The sequence below is a fragment of the Schistocerca americana genome, chromosome 2 (genome assembly GCF_021461395.2).
Source record: "Schistocerca americana isolate TAMUIC-IGC-003095 chromosome 2, iqSchAmer2.1, whole genome shotgun sequence".
Lineage (NCBI taxonomy): Eukaryota > Metazoa > Arthropoda > Insecta > Orthoptera > Acrididae > Schistocerca > Schistocerca americana.
The window spans coordinates 791754936-791775712 of NC_060120.1; the positions used below are offsets into that span (position 1 = coordinate 791754936).

At 43.5% G+C, this 20777-nt stretch overlaps 1 protein-coding gene and 1 non-coding gene across 2 annotated transcripts in view; both read right to left on the reverse strand.

Moving 5' to 3' along the window:
• Positions 1-20777, reverse strand: part of LOC124594436 — an 822371-nt gene that overhangs the window by 310739 nt on the left and 490855 nt on the right. The gene's annotated exons all lie outside the window — the stretch shown is intronic.
• On the reverse strand, positions 17296-17368 carry Trnaa-cgc. Its single transcript has one exon. It is a non-coding gene; the product is annotated as a tRNA-Ala (tRNA).

Consider the following 20777-nt stretch of genomic DNA (forward strand, 5'->3'; position numbering starts at 1 on the left):
CAAGATGAAGAATATTAATATTTCTTTAAGCCTCCGTTAACGAGAAATTTCTAGAATTTTGAGTGCCATTAACTTAGTTCATCAACTGAACAACATATTATAGAATGAAAGTTTCCACAAGGGTTTCTCAATGTTGCTGGCGTATGTTCCAGGTTGTGTGGTCAGGGTCGTTGAAACTGTTTTGCTCCTGACGTTTCAACCAGAGCTACGCTTGACATCCGCAGAGGTGCTCCTGGCTAAGTCGAACCAGTTTCATCGACTATGACCACACACCCGTAACATTCAGCATCAACTGCACAGTATACCGTTTCCTCGAATATATTGACATCACAAATACAGAATTAATGTCTTCATCACTGTGTTACGTTGTCACAAAGTTCGGGTTATGGTGGTGTGCGCTTTCCATGATTTCGTGTTTCAATTACTTACTACGTTTTACTTTTGAGTATGAACAGTCGTTGCTCCATCATTCTGCGAATAATGTGAACTTTCTGTATCTCTTGCATGCTAGGGTTTAAGTAGGTCTGCAACTTCTATGTTATTACAGTAACTGTTCCAGGAAGTTTTATGATTTATTGACGACTAGCTTGGGACGGCTTTACCATTACCAAATCATTTATGTACGTAAGTCCTGCGTTACAACCAGATGTGTATGTAAGTTATTGACCACCAAACTTACGTTTACGTTTTGGCATTCAGTAATGTTCAAGTGTAGCCGCTACATTGTATATTGCCACTTTTATATGTTATGCGACCAGTGAATTACATACACGTCTGATTATAATGCAAGATTTACGTACATTGATTATTAAGTTTACATTTTGACATACAGCGATATACAGCCCATATAGATACGTAACTGTCGTAGAAATAATAAGTGGAGAAATAAAGTCTCAAGTTGTTTAGCCGAACCTAGCCTGGCTGTAGGTAGAGGGGAGCCTTTCGTTCGCTGTGCCACCAGGAGGGGGAAGGTGGCGAGCCCATCGCCCTGACAGCCATTCACTACCGGTAAAAATTCCCATTTCTCCACCTGAGTGGATCTAGGGACATAAGGGAGAGACTGGAACGAGGAAAACTCCACGCTGCTACCCAGGACTGAATCCGAGAGTTCCAGCGCCGGAGGCTAGTGCTCTGCCCGCTAGACCACAACGGTCACGCCTTAAAAATGTCATTTGTAAACAGGTTACCAAATATTATGCACCAAAATAAATCTGAAAAATCTTCAGATCCGTATTACAGACTGTCAACACATTTTAAATTTGTTTTAAAATTAAAATAATTAATTTTATGTTACGTATTATTATACAAAAAAGAATTCTATTGCATTAATATATCTCAATATCTCACGTGTTTGTGGCAGCTTACATCTACTGAACAACTGCCCATAGCTCTGAAGGTGTGCATTTTTACGGGACATATTTTTCCTTGTTTTGGTGCATACCACCACGTCTGAAAGTTGCCTAGCCTACAATCGTAGCAACAACAGTCCTGGTATGTATCCTGCTGTCAGAGATATTGGAATGACCCTATACAGGGCATAGTTCACCTCCATATAAAATTTGTGTTTGACAGTCTGAGTCTTTTCCTCCGTGTTGTAGAGATATCCTAACCATTTTGATTATTTTAAAGCAGTCGCAATAGGAAACTGTACAACTGGTATCTGTGGCAGGGCAAATGGTTATGTACGATTAATACAGTAGTTTCCTAAGATGAACGAAGATTAAAAATATAGTGCCAGAAAGTAAAAGTGGAAGAATATCTTCTCTAGAAATACACACATCAAAAAAAGTTTTGCATCACACCGGTTCCCAGAACTCCTGAAGATAGATGTTGACTGTAGATATTGTATCACAGACACATTCCCTTTGACTGTTCAGAGATGTCACTAAACCCGCCCAAAGATGTAAACAACCATGCGTGAGCAGCGCCTGTAAGACGGAGGATGTCCGACAGCTGATCAGTTCCTGTCATTCTACAAGGAAGGTGGTGCTCGTGTTGTCTGTGGTTCAACCAAGCCTAGACGGTCAATACCGCAGTTCGATCGCATCCGCATTATTACTTTGTGCCAGGAAGGGCTCTCAACAAGGGAAGTGTTCAGGCGTCTCGGAGTGAACCAAAGCGATACTGTTCGGACATGGAGGAGATACAGAGAGACAGGAACTCTCGACGACATGCCTCGCTCACGCCGTCCAAGGGCTACTACTGCAGTGGACTACCTATGGATTATGGCTCGGAGGAACCCTGATAGCAACACCACCAGGTTCAATAATACTTTTCGTGCAGCCACAGGACGTCTTGTTACGACTCAAACTCTGCGCAGTAGGCTGCATGATGTGCAACTTCGCTCCCGACGCCCATGGCGAAGTCTATCTTCTGTAACACGACACCATGCAGAGTGGTACAGATGGGCCCAGCAACATGCCGAATGGACCGCTCAGGATTGGAATCACGTTCTATTCACGGATGAGTGTCGCATATACCTTCAACCAGGCAATCGACGGAGCTGCGTTCGGAGGCAATCCGGTCAGGCTGAACGCCTAAGACACACTATCCAGAGAGTGCAGCAATGTGGAGGTTCCCTGATGTTTTGCAGTGGCATTATGTGGTATCGACGTACGCCGCTGGTGGTCATGGAAGGCGCCGTAACGGTTATACGATACGTGAATGCCATCCTTCGAACAATAGTGCAACCATATCGGCAGAATATTGGCGAGACATTCGTCTTCATGGATGACAATTGGCGCCCCCATCGTGCACATCTTGTGAATGACTGCCTTAAGGATAACGACATAGCTCGACTAGAGTGGTCAGCATGTCCTCCAGACATGACCCTACCGAACATGCCTAAGATAGGTTGAAAAGGGCTGTTATGGACGACGTGATCCACCAACCATTCTGAGGGATCTACGCCGAATCGCCGTTGAGGAGTGAGACAATCTGGACCAAAAGTTCTTTGATGAACTTGTGGATAGTATGCCACGACCAATACCGGTGTGCATCAATGCAAGAGGACTTGCTACTGGGTATTAGAGGTACCGGTGTGTACAGCAATCTGGACCACCACCTCTGAAGGTCTTGCCGTATGGTGGTACAACATGCAATGTGTGGTTTCAAGAGCAGTAAAACGGCCGGAAGTGATGTTTATGTTGATCTCTATTCCAATTTTCTGGACAGGTTCCCGAACTCTCGGAACCGAGGTGATGAAAAACTTTTTTTGATGTGTATGTTTCTAATTGTTTTAAATCGAAGTCACATCTCGATGCTACCGTAGTAAAATTTATTAAAAATGGAGCTGGCAATGCGATCAAACACGGCGGAAGAGTAAAAATAGTGGTGGCTATCACTTGTCTCCTTAAAAAGAGATCAAATAGTACTATTAATATCACACCACCCACAGCTGCAAAGTAACGCAATCCGTTTGGATTCGTACTTTTTAGCAGCATTAAGTAAATTTATTTACTACTTTTGCGTTAATGGCTTTCGCATGTCAATTAGGAGCTCACCCGAGCAAAATATATCTCTGCTGAGTCGATTTTATTCACCATCCGCGAGGGGTAAAAAACAGGAAAGATTATTCACTTGCTCTGTCTCTTGGCTGGTAGCACTCCTGTAGAGCAGAACAAAGTCAGCTCGCATTTGTGTCTGATTTCGTTCAGAGTAGACGTAAGTTTATACTGGAATTTCGTGGCCTACATTTCTGTGAATACTACAGTCACATTCATATACTGTCAGTGACAGCCATCTCAGCTGACATTGAAAACTGGACGAAAGCAGGAGACGATGAGATTATTTTATATATATTACGAGGGACTTCACAAAGTAAGTCACGCAGTACAATGACACGCCAAGTAACTTTTATTGAATGCTGCACCATACTTCATTATGACACAGATACATGACACAATATTTCAAAAAAATCACCAACTCTCTGTGAACAACGGTCAGAAAGTTCTGTCAGTCCTTCAAATTCCTCGACGATAGAAATCCGCTCGTTGGTCACAGAACCATTCGAAAACAGCTGTGTGTACCTCCTCATATTTTCGGTAAGCTGAAAATATGGAATTTGCTTGGTGCAAGAACTGACTGAATGATGGATCAGCAGGATCATCATCACCCACGCTCTGCGGCCTTCGTCACACTGTTGGCGTCATTTCACTACCGCCGGATGCGCCACTGCATTTGGTCCGTATACCTCCAGAATTTCACAGTGAATGTGTGTGCAATTTAGACGTTTTTCCCATGAGAAACTTATCGTTCCGCGTTTTTCATCTCTGGAGTATATTTCCAGTTGCTGCACTCCCACACTGTGTACACCTGTTATCCGCAACGCAGCAGAACTGTGTCTTGCAGGAACCCGGAACATGTAATCACCTCTAACAACGTGCCACTGCTGTTGCGCAACGGTTTTAGCGTGGGACGGCATCTGTAACTTACTTTGTGAAGTCTCTACGTATAACAAGCTGTGACACGTCGTCATTGCCTTCATCTGTTGGAAAATTTGTGCCAAATTCATTGCAGACATCGAACGTAAATAATTAATACGCATGTGGAACGTGTGTAGAAAATACACGGTACTTTCCAACGGTGTTTGTTTAATAATGTAATAACATTGAGAATCTGTAGAACGATTACAGATGAATCTTATATCGCACCACAGCCACTGAGTTTGGGAGTAATTGTATGTTGCCGACGAAAAATTACATTCTGCAGGTCTGAATACTGACACAGTAGATATTGCAAATGTACGTTCTTAATGGGCGCTGCTAAATTTGAGTGATTCAGTGAGTTCCTTTCCACACGAAGCCATGGTGATTACAGTAGAAGCCGACATTTTCATAGAGAATTAAAGCGTCAAGTGAACTGAGAACAGTTTATAGAAGTAATCCGCTACAGTAGATACGCAAACATCGGCAGTACAGTAGTGGAAATCACTATAATGGCAGGCTTCCTGCGAAAGTAATGTGCTATGTATGAAGCATACACGTATCGAATTTATTATAAAAGTAGTAGATACACATAAGACATAAACAGTCATGACGGAACTACGCCCGCATCTCGTGGTCGTGCGGTAGCGTTCTCGCTTCCCACGCCCGGGTTCCCGGGTTCGATTCCCGGCGGGGTCAGGGATTTTCTCTGCCTCGTGATGGCTGGGTGTTTTGTGTGCTGTCCTTAGGTTAGTTAGGTTTAATTAGTTCTAAGTTCTAGGGGACTGATGACCATAGATGTTAAGTCCCATAGTGCTCAGAGCCATTTGAACCATTTGAACGGAACTACGTAGTTTCTTTCATAACACAAATAACGGAATAATGCGTTTGCATTTCCTGGATGGAAATTGTTATAAATGCACTCGCTTTCCTGTTATATTATTGCACTGTTAGTACTTTGTCCAACCTCCGTTCTTCCTAATTATCTAAAAAATTCTCGTCGCACTGGTTTTGTTAGGATTTGTAGTTCTTGCAATGAAGCTGTCGACCACTTTCCTCGTATCGCTCTTTTCAGCTTACATACGGCCATAAATTGCCTCCCACTGCGGAAAATGCACTTTGCAAGTATTCCCCAAAGGTTTCCCACGGTATTAAAATCCAGGCTATGTGCAGGCCAAGGCATCGATATCTCTATCTTCAAACCCCTGTTTTGTTGCAGCAGAACCATGCACAGATGCATTATCTTGTTGAAACATTAAACTTTCGTCCCCTAGGCTCTCACACATTCTAATCTGTTCTGTCTCTGGAATCTCAGTGTACAATTTAGAGCTCATTCCAGTATTGGTGGTGGTGGTGGTGGTTAGTGTTTAACGTCCCGTCGACGACGAGGCCATTAGAGACGGAGCGCAAGCTCGGGTGAGGGAAGGATTGGGAAGGAAATCGGCCGTGCCCTTTCAAAGGAACCATCCCGGCATTTGCCTGAAACGAATTAGGGAAATCACGGAAAACCTAAATCAGGATGGCCGGAGACGGGATTGAACCGTCGTCCTCCCGAATGCGAGTCCAGTGTGCTAACCACTGCGCCACCTCGCTCGGTCATTCCAGTATTCACCCAAGCAATGCGTGATTTGCATTTACTGCAGAAGGCTGCCCAAATCATAACACTTCAATCCCCAAAAATTTTCTGGTCATTCTTACGTGCTGCTCTGCTCTCAGATTATGCCAATCATATTGAAATCCAACCATACCATTTGAATTAAACTTCTTCTCATCACTGACGTCCGCTTTAGCCCGTTCTCAAACCCATAACATATTTTGTCAGCAAACACCAATCTAGCCTGTTTATGTTTGGATGTTAGAGCAGGTGTCTGCAGTCGTTTCGTGAACGACAGATGTTTGTCATTTGACAGAATTTGTTGTACTCGTCTGGTAGTTACTGACAACTGAAAATCAGCAACAAGCTGAGAAGAATAGCGGTTTGCGTCCCTGCTTCTTTGCGAAAGTAGTCGTTTCAATTCCCCAGACAATTTTTCTACTTTCCCCATATTTTCCGCTTTGTCCATATCACCCGCCGTATCTAACGAAACTGTAAATCGCTGCACTTGAACGGTTATACCACTTGGCCGTTTGATGATTAGAGTCAGATTTCCTCCTGCGCACCCACGATTGATTTTTCATCATATCATAAACGTTTTTCGCTTGGCAATGTCGCAGTCGTGGTTTACATACACAGTACGCGTTGTCACTACGTTTCCTGGCTGCAGGAAAGGCACGTACGCACACAAGAACACTGCACAGAGCCCACTGCCTCTATACCGAGTTCCATCCTCTACCTGCAGTTCCAGGGTGGCACACGCTCCGACAACATACTGGGCGCCTCGTTCCATTTGTTGTCAGCCGATACGATTAATATGATGGCGGTGACAACCACACAAAAGCGTGTCAACTACCGGACCCAATACTTCCCCGTTTGCGAGGGACATCGTCTGTTGATTGACGCAAACTCACAGGAACATATTTTAATCGGTAAAGTGACGACAGCTCGTGATTTTATCACGAAGCGTCCATTCAGTATCCATGATGGTGTTTTTCGGCTGAGGAAGGCTGTGAAGTTTCCCCAGCCACGCCAAATGTTACTCTGTGGCATTCTGTAATAAGTCTATATACCATTGACATAGCATTTCTGTACACCAGAAGATACAATTTAAAAGTTCCGAAACCGGTTGTGTGGGCCTCTAATCGACTTAAATAGATACAATTACAGCGAACTACTGGACTTTTTAATCAGTTTTGTATTTTGATAGTCCTAACAGCTGTATTTAAACACTTGTTGTACTGTATGAATGGACAGTCAATCATGTTACCCTCTACCATCTGAATCGTTGATGTCTTGTTATATACTGTAGTAATAACACCAAGTGCGATACGATTTAACTGCGTTTATCAGTATACTGGAGTTCATTTCACTGCTTATATACTGTGCACAGCTATTCCAACCGACAATATTAATTTTACTACTAATATCCATGCCTTCGTCCTGATTTCCACTACTGTGTATGCTACACAGGATGCGCTAGCATCTTCACAATAAATTAAGCGTTGTTAAAAGGATCGACGATGTTAAGGAGGGAATAGAAACCACAAATATCGTCGTCATCATTATCATTATCTTCTGCTTAATTTGGTCTGTCGCTCCTGTTTATAGAGATTAGTCTGTCTTTCTATCTAGTTTTGGGTACCAAAACGAGTAAGTTGAAGACTGAACTAAAAACCGTAAAAGATCAAATAGTCGCAGCGCATACGGTGCTGCGGTCTGGCGTGGCACACGCAGGGAGGGCTCGAGTGAGGGGCAGCGAGCGCGCCAGCCGCCACGGTCAGCTGACGACGACACCCGAGCCGCGCGGCGGTGGGGGCGGGGCGGGGGTGTCGCGGGTGTCACGTGGCCACTTACCGGTGCGTCGTGACCCCCGCGGGGGGCCATCTCGTCCAGCAGGTGCGAGAAGGAGCGCAGGCGCACGCGCCGGCAGTACGTGACAGACACGTGCAGCGGCGGCGACGACAGCCGGCGGCGGTCGCCGGGGGCGGCCGAGGGTGGCAGCCGGGGCGGCGGGGGCGGCAGGGGCGGCGGCCGGCGGCGTGGCGGCGGCGGAGGGGGCGGCGGCAAGGGCAGCGACCCCGCCCCCGCGCCCGCGGCGCACACGATGTGCAGCGCGCAGCGCGCTGCGCGGCCCACGCACGCGCCCCCGGCGTCGCGGTCGGCGTCGTGGCGGCGCGCGCCCGCCGCCAGCGGCAACGACCACGCGCTCAGCGCCCGCAGCAGCCCCGCGCCGGACTCGCGCTGCTGCGGCCGCGCCGCCCCCACCGCCGCCTTCCGGCGCCGCCGTTTCTTGTGCTCGAGCTCGTAGAGCGAGGCGAGCGTCGCGAACTTGTCGTTGTGGGAGGCCGCGGCCATCGCCGCCTCCTGCTCCGGACTGGAACCGAACCACCGAGAGCGGCCGCGCGCGCCCCGCCAGAGCCGACTGCAGCCGAGCGCGCCCGACCGCGCACGACGGCCGCTCCGGTGAGTCCTCTGCTCGCGGCGCGCAGAGCCTTTCCCAACCTGTCCGGCCGCGCGCGCTCTGCCCCCACAGCCGTCTAACTCGCCGCGAGCGCCCAAAATGACGGGCGGCACGTTATTTACGCGTCCTCACTACTACCACTCTCGCTTTTATTAACACGTGCTGTCTCCTCTCCTAAAATTCTGAACTATTCCTCTTGGTTTTAGGCTGGCAAGGTGGTTTCGTTCACTCCGTTATAGATTAAGCAGAATTTTAAACAAATACGCTTAAGTGTTCATATGACAAAGATCGAGCCCATACTGAGGTGGTGACGGTGAAGGAGGACTGGAGTATTGAACATGGACTCAACACATATACACATACAAATACTGACAAAACATACAAAAAAAGCCGAGCGGTCTAAGGCGCTGCAGTCATGGACTGTGCGGCTGGTCCCGGCGGAGGTTCGAGTCCTCCCTCGGGCATGGGTGTGTGTGTTGTCCTTAGGATAATTTAGGTTAAGTAGTGTGTAAGCTTAGGGACTGATGACCTTAGCAGTTAAGACCTATAACATTTCACACACATACATAAAACGACACGGTTCCAGAAACTCCACATTCAAGTTCAGGAGGAGAGAGGGGGATTGATCGATGCACCTTGCAGAGCATGAAAAAGGACGTTGTAATGTCTAACGCTTGTTAACTTTTCATGAATAAAATGAGTCACTGGACTGGCGATTTATCATCCATTATGCAGCAGTATTCTTACTAACGTTTAGAAAATCCCGAGGTGAAGTACATGACGCTGAGACAAGTAATTTAATATAAGGCACATGGGGCAGCAAATATTAGGAAATATACCAAAAGCGGATGACAAACATCGAACATCGAACCTCACCTCACGTGCAGCCTGCCGGCCGGCCGTGCGGTTCTAGGCGCTCCAGTCCGGAGCCGCGCTGCTGCTACGGTCGAAGGTTCGAATCCTGCCTCGGGCATGGGTGTGTGTGATGTCCTTAGGTTAGTTAGGTTTAAGTAGTTCTAAGTTCTAGGGGACTGATGACCACAGCAGTTGAGTCCCATAGTGCTCAGAGCCATTTGAATCACGTGCAGCCATTGGGCTTGTCGACCCGATCCTCGCTGGTAGGGGGCAGTGCTACACATCGCTCCTCTAAGCCACTCTGTTATCGGTCACCTTTCGAAAATGTGATCTGTTGCAAACGTAAAAGTTACAGGGTTATTATCCTCGCTGTCACCAAGCAAAATCTAAAATGGTTCAAATGGCTCTGAGCACTATGGGACTCAACTGCTGAGGTCATTAGTCCCCTAGAACTTAGAACTAGTTAAACCTAACTAACCTAAGGACATCACAAACATCCATGCCCGAGGCAGGATTCGAACCTGCGACCGTAGCGGTCTTGCGGTTCCAGACTGCAGCGCCTTTAACCGCACGGCCACTTCGGCCGACCAAGCAAAATCTGTTATTATTTTAGGTTTCTTCCCTTTTATCTCTTTTTTTTCTTTTGTTTGCAGAATTTATTCAGTGAAGAGCACGTACGTCGTTTACTGGTAGCGATGTTATTCGGAAGCTTACATTTATTTACTTGTGACGCAATGCGGTAGGTTTTCGTTGTACTGTATTGAGCAATTAAGCAGAGAAAACCGCCAGACCGATAAATAAAAGAATAATTATTACCTTAACGTAAATGCATAATTGTCTAACGCAGTGCAAAAAAAGTACTGCCTGCCGGACGCAATACTTGGACCCTGAGCCCCACGCGCTAAAAGTCGCGCACGTAGACCGGGAACCACACCGCGCGACCACTTGCCTTGGGTTGGGATGATAAGGTGCGACAGACTGACAGCCTCTACCGCTGCGCGTGTAGCGAGGTGTCTGGTGACGTCACATATTCAAGATCTGTCATCCGCTTCTGGCGTATTTCCCCATATATCTTGTACTAAATTATTTATCTCAGCGCCGTCTACGTCACTTCTGTAGTTTTTAAACGTTTTAAGAATCATTCCTTATATAAATCGGCCTATACACTGTATAAAACTCCACTAATTACGAAAAACAATGACCTCACTGCTGGTTATAGAGGAGAGTGCAGAATTTGCATCACTTTCTGGTAGCAAGATCTTTTTATATTTAACTTGATTATTGGTCAAGAACAATTATTATCATTTTCAGAGGGGTCTGTGTTAGTAAAAAAATATTTATACATGGCTTTTATACCATTTTTTCAACACAGATCTGTATGAAGATGATCATGATGGATTAACTTGTAATAAAATAAGATATCATATGTTCTGGCGACCAAAGGCGTACACATTCTACAGTTTCAAATACTTTATCACTATACAATGAAAAAATCGAAAAATTCGAAGGAGGGAGCGTGTATACATCTGCTAACACCCAATTAACTAGTAGAACCATTCAGTGGATACGAATGTCAACCGAACACACTACATTTACACTGAACGTGACCATCCTACAAAGGCGACATAAACGACCAAATGATATTATTAAGTCCAAAGCGAATCGAGGAATTTTTCAACGGGATTCTGAATCCGAGTTAATACGTACAAATGAGGGGCTGTCTTACTTAATTTAGTTCTGCATTGTAAGCTATAAGTAATTATCTGTTTCCCCGACTAATACGGGTATAACTACATGAAATTTAGCTATTACATTACATTCAGTGAAAAGCTGAAAGACAGCATCTGCTGTCTCGATAACGATTACGTACTCAAGACAGCAGCAACCAGACGATAGTAGGGAGTGAGCATTCTGTAATAATAAATCACTCATCCCATGGTCTAGCAGAATGTCCCCTGCGCAGCAAGGTTGCCAGAGAATGGCGATACTGACTCTAAGATGTATCTTAGGTTAAGGAAAGGCAGACCTATATTCATGGAATTTGTAGACTTACAGAAAGTTTTCGACGGTGTTGACAGTAATACACTCTTCGAAGTTTGAAGCTAGTAGGGAAAAATATAGGGAGTGAAGGGTTATAAACTAGACAGCTGATGCAAGAGTCGAAGGGCATAAAAGAGAAGGAATGGTTGAGAAAGGAATGAGAGAGAGCTGCAGTCTATGCCCGATGTTTATTCAATCTGTACATTAAGCAAGCAGTCAAGGAAACCGAAGAAAAATTGAAAGAAGTAATTACAGGTCATGGAGAAGATTTAAAAACTTTGAGGTTTGCCGATGACATTGTAATTTTGTCATAGACACCAAAGGAAGTGCATGGGAAGTGCAGTTGAACGGAATGGACAGTGTCCTGAAAGGAGGATGTGAGATTAACATTAACAAAAGCAAGACAAGGGTGATGGAAAGAAGTCCAATTAAATCAGGCGATGCTGAGCGAATTAGATTTTGAAATGAGACACACAAAGTAATAGACGAGTTTTACGTTTTGAGCAGTAAAATAACTGAAGATGGCTGGAGTGCAGAGGATGTAAAATGTACACTGGCAAAGATAAGAAATGCATTTCTGAAGAAGAGAAATTTCTTATCATCGACTATAGATTTAAGTGTTAGGAAGTCTGTTATGAAGGCACTCGTCTGGAGTGCAGCCCTGTACGTAAGTGAAACGTGAAAGACAAGGATTTCAGACAAGAAGAGAATTGAAGCCTTAGAAATTTTATATTACAGAACAATGCTGAAGTTATGGGTGGATCACGTGATTAAAGAGGAAGCAGTTGAGTGAGCTGGAGAGAAAAGAAATTTGTGGCATAACATTACTAAAAGAAGGGATCTATTGCTAGGACACATTTTGAGACATCAAGGATTCGTAATGAAGGGATATGTGGTGGGTAAAAATTGTAGAGAGAGGCCAAGAGATGAATACTGTTAACAGATTCAAATAGGTGTAAGTTGTAATAGCTATTCGGAGATGAAGAACCTTGCATGGGACAGAGTAGAGAGAAGAGCTGTATTAACAGTCTTTGGGACGAAGACAAAAACAAAACCAACAACAACCAGAGAATGCTTTGAAGTCGTAATTCGAAAGTAAGCAAGCAATGATCGGCCAAAAACGTAACACGTATCTCATTTAATCAACTTTTCGTAATAGTGTCAAACGTGAGCTGATACTTTGATCCAAGAACTTACTCAAACAGTGCAAGTTTACCTCTTACATGTTGAATATTTGCATTTGTTATTGTACGCCGTGTTAAACATTGTATTTCCGTATATAAGACAGATGGCTTTGTTTGTGAGAACAGTTCTCGGTGTCTTGTGACAAACCAGTGAACCGATCCCACTGAAGAATGACAAACCTAGTTCATAAAATGAACGTGTCCTTCGAAAGGAAGTACATTTAAAAGTGTCTTAACGGGAGGTAAATGCTTGAACCGCCTTCACCGACTGATGTTTTGTAACACTCCCAAAAGGTACACATGAAAGCAAGTCATCAAGCTTATCTCGTCCATTCTTGAAGTTAATAAAAGGTGCCAGTGATGAATTTTTACTTGATCAGTGCAGTTTGCGCGGCATAGCTGGTCAAGTATTTACTGGCAGGAGAGGGCCAAATATATATATATATATATATATATATATATATATATGATAAATAAAGACCAACACATGCAGTTCAACAAGAAGAGTATATAGTCTTCTACCAGACGACAGAGAACATGTGAAAATTAGTAATTTAATTTCTTGTGAGTAGACGAACAACTTGCTGATTGACTACTGCTCGTAGCCAAATTACTTTTGCATATACAGTAAAAAGAGTGAAAGCAAACGCATTTGTGAACAGGAACACGTGAACACAAAGTGATGCAACGCATCGACCAAAATATCACAGGCAATGAAGAGACGGTCTGTTTCAGAAACTGCAGCTTGGAGGTAACAATATGGCACGGAGAAGAATGAGAAGTGCAGAAAAGGTTAGAAAAGACATAAAAATGGGAGGAGCTACAAAAATATCTGGATCTGCCGACAGGAAGAGGACGTGGAGCCCGGTTGTGTTCAACAGCACTGCGTCATTGAGAAGTCAGCAACAAAACACAGCAAGCTTCCTGGTGCCGGCTCACTAACTTCAGCACCTGGTTCGAAGGGACGTTGTACCCAGGGTGTACCAGGAGTCTCGAGTCGTAAGTTCCTGAATAGTAGCAGCGGTTCCAGCTTGGTGTGCATTCCAAGACCAGAGTTTATGCAGTGTATGCCACGGATTGGGGAAAGTCAGGCAGCACACCAGCAGGGTCTGAAGTGACAGCCGACCAGAAGACTATGCTCACCTTCTGCTGATGACTCCAGACGTGCCAAACTACCTGAAGACTGGTGTGGAAACTTCCCAGAATGAAGGAGACCACCGTTTGCGTGTCAGATGACGAGAGACGCAGGACTCCGGTTACTGTCATGGAGTGGATTGTTGGATTGCCTTTCATCAAGTGTAGACCACGTTAATGAAGCATAACATACGAAGAGATAAGCTGATAGAATCCACATTCGTCACACGTACTGAAACACCATCAACATCGCGAAAGTATGTATTGGAACGGGTAAACAAAATCAAAAATTGGCTGTTGGTTAATTAATTCGTTCGCCATTAGCATGTATAATTGCAAGCGCTCATTATAATGTGGAGCTGGTCAGTTTACCAGTGAAAAATACGGCAACATACTCACGTAATAAATGAAGTTACAAAGACAATACGCTTTCATTTTGTATTTGTCGTTAGTTTTATTATTTTTTAGATTATTTACATCAGTGCGTAAATGCTCAAAGACTGTTATGGCTGACTACCACATACTTTTATACGCCACACGGAGGCTAAGCGATGGATGATGTTTGTTAGTTCACCTTCCAGTACTATATTTTTAATGGTACTTTTGTTTTCGAACTGCGACTGATTATTGCAACATACATTAGGAGGGAGAAAATATTCTGTGAGAGTATTCTCACTGTGTGCAGCTGTTTAACAAATTGTCTACATGAGGCTATAGAGTGCGCACCACATAGACCACATGAAACAAATACTTCCTTTGTCAATGACGAGTTGTCGCGCAGTATGATTCCGTAAGACATTACTGAAGGAAAAAGGGATAAGTAAGTCTACTTTTTAACATTTTCGTCTCCAGGCTTTGCTGTTATCAGAAGACCTGTAACATGTAATTTCTAGTTTAAGTTCTTATCCATATGAACACACGAGAATTTGGAATATTGCATTTCATTTACTTATATTCTCTCACGCAATATTTCCAACGACTTAGTCGCGCCTTGTGTAATGCAGAACTTCATATACTGTCTATTACCTGAGTCCATAGACAGTCCATTTGCAGAGAGCGAGTTCTAATGTTGAAGAACATTTTATTCATATTTTCAAATGTCGATGTCTTGATTATAGCAGTTGCATTGGCAGCAAAGAGAACTTGTTCTTGGATGTACGAAGGCAGATCATGTCTATGCAGGGTGTTTCAAAGTTTTTGCAGGAAACATCTACGAGGACAGATCACATCATGGGAGACCAAGGATTCCACACTTACCGTCGACCGCAGGCGCTTTTATTCTACTGGTTAGGCCCCTTAATGGCGGCAGCGCGCAGGCACTCTGCGATGTGCGTAAGCCTCGTGTAGTCATCTGCTCTGTATGAAAGGGGTTAAGACTAGAAAAATTGAAGTTACTCACTCGCTTGTAAAATATCTGTCTCCCCTTAGAGACACTCACTGTTTAGCTTTTATTGCTGAAAATCACTGTACCAGTTTACTAGTATAGGTAGAATACTGCACACCTGGTTAGCAGACCCTGTCAATTCGGTGAAATCTCGCCGTCTCAGGGCCGGCGAATACTGAAGGACGCCTATCATCGCTGGGAAGAGTCAAAGCAAACGAAAGTTATTTGTCATGACGTGATCTAGACGTTTGGTGCAAAGACCTTGAAACACCATGTGTACAGGGTGTTCAGTTTATCTGAAGACGTTGAAACATCTCGAAAACTACATATCGGATCCAAATAACTTACAGTTAAAATTAGTTTGTCTGGGAAGGGGCACATCCAATGATACCGAACTCTACCGGCCACCCGTTTTTCTTTCGTTTCATGACAGACGACGTTCTAATAGGAAAAATCTAAGTGGGTGGAAACCATACGTTTCCAAATGCTATCCAATGACACCTCCCTCCCCCCCCCCCCCCCCCCCCCCCCCCACATCCACGCTGTGAGGATAGGACGGGCAATTATTTCACGACTTTTAATGGGAAATCCCATTCTCAGCGACATATTCCTCCGACAAAACTTAAGGTGGATTGCTCGACGCGCCACTGTGGCCATGTAGCAAACTACGACTTATCATAACAGGCAGTGCATTCCCATTAAAAATTATGAAATGATTGTCTGTCCTACCCTCGCAATGTGGAGGGGGAGAGTTAATGCCAGTGTCATTGGATAGCATTTTAAAAATACTATTTTCTTCTCATCTACAATTTTCTGATTACAGCGCCATCTGCTGCGTAGCGTAAAACACTCAGACATAACTAAGGCATTTTTCCGTCGAACCTGAATCTACAATAAAAATGGGCTTTCCCGTTTAAGATTTTAAAGTTGTACTCCCGGCCCCACATACAGGGTGGGGCGGGCGGCTGGGTTTGGTATCATTGGATGTATCATTGTTGGATACGAACAAATTTTAACTGTAAATTTTATACGAAAAAGAGCGGACTAATTTCGATTCCTGTTCTGCTCATGTAGTGACCTTTCCGCGTTATGATGATACTGGTCGTTGTGTGCACTCTTTGGCTTTGTTAATGTGACGCACTGTTAGTTTCCAGCAGTAGCCAGTGACAACCGCCCAACGATATAGAACACTTAATTCCTGTGGGATTTACTAAACTGGAAACGATGACAGACCTGACAATCGTATAACCAAGTACGACGGGATAGTTCGAAGAGTCGCAACAAGAACAAAAGGTTATGGGCGTGTATTTGTCGAGGAGTAAAGCTTATTAGGTTAATACTGTACTACATTAAAAATTTATAGAGGAAATCCACTGATGACGACATTTTGGTACCCAAAGGTATCGAGGAGAAAACAAGAAAGAAAACGTTTTGTCTATTCGCGGACGAAAAGAAAATGAAGATGCTATGTAGTTTCTTTATTCTTTTTCTTCTTCTTCCTTAATGTACATGTCTTACGACAGGTTTCAACTGGTCCTGTTCTGAGCATCTTCCTTCATCTCTTACGTCAGTCATCATTCCAATTATCTTTCTACCTCTTTGTCTTATTGCTTCCATGTTTCCTTTATAATCCTTTCTGCAAGCAATTCCTACACAGAATATGCCCCAGCCAAGATTTTTTTCCTCTTTCTGATTGATTTCAATAATGTTCTTTGTTCCCTTATTTCCATCATCAATTCTTCTGCTTATGCCTGTCGGGCCACTTCGCCTTAAGCATTCCAATCACTACGCACATCTGAAAACTCTTTGAATATCTTTCTATTTTCTTTTTAACTGTCTATGCTTCGCTATAGTATTACACTACACTCCAGACACATCATTTGGCAAATCTCTTCCTCAACACCAATGGAATTCTTCTAGATGTTAGTAAGTGTTTCACCTTTTGAAACGCTCTCCTTCTCATAGATATCATCCTCCTTATTTATCCAGTACAGCCTCCGTTCCATGTCATTAAACTTCTCAATACAGAAAGGATTTTACTTATTAGGTTAGGTTAGTGGTGTTTAACGTCCCGTCGACAACGAGGTCATTAGAGACGGAGCGCAAGCTCGGGTTAGGGAAGGATGGGGAAGGAAATCGGCCGTGCCCTTTCAAAGGAACCATCCCGGCATTTGCCTGAAACGATTTAGGGAAATCACGGAAAACCTAAATCAGGATGGCCGGAGACGGGATTGAACCGTCGTCCTCCCGAATGCGAGTCCAGTGTGCTAACCACTGCACCACCTCGCTCGGTTTTACTTATTCTATCTGTTTTTATCTAGATGTATGTTAACTGGAGTGCCTTCTAGTTCCTATTATTTCCATTTTTCATTACCGATTCAAAAATCATTCAGAAGCATCACGGCGGTGCCTGCAGATGAGGACTGAGAAAGCCATCGTTCATATTGAAAACAACTACCTCTGCTTTCTAAGATGTGACTGAGATGAAACCTGACAACTTCTGTCAGCGTCTCTTCAATGGCATTTTGAAAGTTGCTCTCCCGAGTACGTCTCCAGTATCTGAACGACTTCATTACTGCGATATGCTGCTGATTAGAGTCATGTCTGACACAGACTAACGCACATCAGCAGAATATCCATCTGTTAATAATTATATTGATAAGCGTGACTATAAATGTTATAAAGTAAAAGACGAGTACAGCTGATGTTACACTTTGGATTTGTGAAGACGCCCCACTAAATTTTGGAGCTATTCTGAATATAACGAGGTAAAATTTTTACAGTCTATCGTTTGAACTTTATCTTTCGTATTCCGCAAAATTAAATGTGGAGGAGCCTCAGCTAATAGCAGTCTTGCTGGTCCCCTTCACAGGGGAAACTTTTTATCTGAAACGTCGTTTCAGAAAAGTTTTTGTATAGTAATTAGACGCCAGGCTATGGACTGCTATTGGCGATGCTACGTTTGGCCCCGCTCTTGCTTCATCCACGAGCGTGCGTCAACGCCTGCGCTCGTGTGTGTGCGTGCTTGTGTGTGTGTGTGTGTGTGTGTGTGTGTGTGTGTGTGTGTGCGCGAGTGTGTGTGTGTGTTTGTGTGTGTGTGCGAGTGTGTGTTATACGAAAGAACTAAAAGCGAGGTGAACAACGTAGCGATAACGAATATATACTCCAGTTCAGGGTAGTTCAATTAACGTTAAATAAGACAAGATGAAACTCAGTACATTGTTAACAAAAGGTCCCTTGATTGATCGTCATATTTTTGCACTACAATAGCGGAAACCGGTGAAAGTCAGAGTCCCTGCGAAAGTAGTAATGTAATATCGAATTCTTTAACGAAAGCAGTAAATACATATAAGACATAAACAATCATGACAGAATTACAAAGTTTCCTTCATAACACACGTAACAAAGTAAGGCGTTTGCATTTCCTGGATCCAAACTGATATACTCACTATCCAGTTGTGTTATTGAATTTTTAGTACTTTGTCCAATCTCCTTCCTTCCTAATAACTTCAAAAATTCTTTTCGGCATTGTTTTCGTTCGACTTTGTAGTTATTGCAGTGAATTTTTCTCCCAGTCTTCTCATTTTGCGCTTTTCAGCTCATATACGGTCTCAAATCGCCTTGCAAGTATTTCCCAATGGTTTTTCGTCGGCATTCATTTCCGGGATTCGTGAAGACAATAGCAAGACATCTATGTCTTTATCTTCAATCCATTTTGGGTTGTAGCAGAAAAACGCGCAGATGCATCTTAATGGAACATTAGATTTTCGTTCCCTAGGTCCTCATACATACTAATCAATTCTGTCTCTAGCATCTCAGAGTACATGTTAGAGTTCATTATAGAGTTCAGCCAAGCAGTGCGTGTTTTACACTTAGTTGCCAGAATCATAACACTTCCACCACCAAAATTTGTTCACATTGTGAATCATTGCTCTATTCTCATATCATGCCAAAAGTATTGAAATCCATCCGGCCCACCTAAATTAAACTTTTTCTCATCACTGAAGATAATGTTATCCCATCTGAAATCGATGACATATGTTACTCATATGTTACTTCATGACGATTAGAGAGTCCCATGTCCTTATAGGCACCGACTTTTGCTTTTTCGTCTCATGATACAATAGCTCCATATTTAGCAATTATATACAACCGCTCGCTCACAGAAAGATCCCTACCTAAAGACTGGAAAATTGCTCAAGTCACACCAATACCCAAAAAGGGAAGTAGGAGTAATCCTTTGAATTACAGTCCCATATCACTAACGTCGATTTGCAGTAGGTGTTTTGGAACGTATACTGTATTCGAAGATTATGAAGTACCTCAAAGAAAACGACTTATTGACACATAGTCATCACGGATTCAGGAAATATCGTTCTCGCGAAACAATTAGCTCTTTATACTCAAAGTAACGAGTGCTTTCGACAGGGGATGTCAAATTGATTCCATATTTTTAGATTTACAGAAGGCTTTCGATACCGTTCCTCACAAGCGTCTTCTAATCAAGCTGCGTGCCTATGGAATATCGCCTCAGTTGTGCGAGTGGATTCGTAATTTCCTGTCAGGAAGGTCACAGTTCGAAGTAATAGACGGAAAGTCATCGAGTAAAACAGAAGTAATATCCGGCGTTCCCCAAGGAAGTGTTACAGGCCCTCTATTGTTCCTGATCTATATTAACGACGTGGGAGACAATCTCAGTAGCCGTCTTAGATTGTTTGCAGATGATGCTGTCATTTACCGTCTTGAAAAGTCATGAAATGACCAATACGAATTGCAAAACGATTTAGATAAGATATCTGTATGGTGCAAAAAGTGTCAGTTGAGCCTGAATAAAGAAAAATGTGAAATTATTCACATGAGTACTAAAAGAAATTTACTAAATTTCGATTACGCGATAAGTCACACAAATCTGAGGGCTGTAAATTCAACTAAGTACTTAGGAATTACAATTACAAATACCCTAAATTGTAACGATCACATAGATAATGTTGTGGGTAGAGCAAACCAAAGACTGCGATTCATTGGTAGAACACTTATTAGGTGCAACAGGTCTACTAAAGAGACTGCTTAGACCATGGTTGTCCGCCCTATTCTGGAGTAATGCTGTGCGGTGTGGGATCCGCATCAGGTGGGACTGATGGATGACATCGAAAAAGTGCAAAGAAGGGCAGCTTGTTTTGTATTATCGCGAAATAGGGGACACAGTGCCACAGACATGATACGTGAATTGGAGTGGCAATCATTAAAACAAAAGTGTTTTTCGTTGCGACGGGATCGTCTCATGAAATTTCAATTACCAGTTTTCTCCTCCGATTGCGAAAACATACTGTTGGCACCCACCTACATAGGGAGAAATTATCATCACGATAAAATAAGAGAAATGAGGGCATGCACAGAAAAATTTCAGTGCCCGTTTTTCCCGCGCGCCTTTCGAGAGTGGAACGGCAGAGAGACAGCTTGAAGGTGGTTAATTGAACGCTCTTCCAGGTACCGTACTTGGAATATCAGAGTAATCACGTAGATGTAGATGATAATTGTTTTTCGCGTGGCATTGTCACAATCATAGTTTATGCACACAAAATGTAATCTCACTAATGGTGTCTGTACCTATCTACAGTAAAGGAACATACGCCCACGCTAACACCACACAGAGCTGACTTTTTTTACACCGAGTTCCACCCTCTACATCCTAAATCGT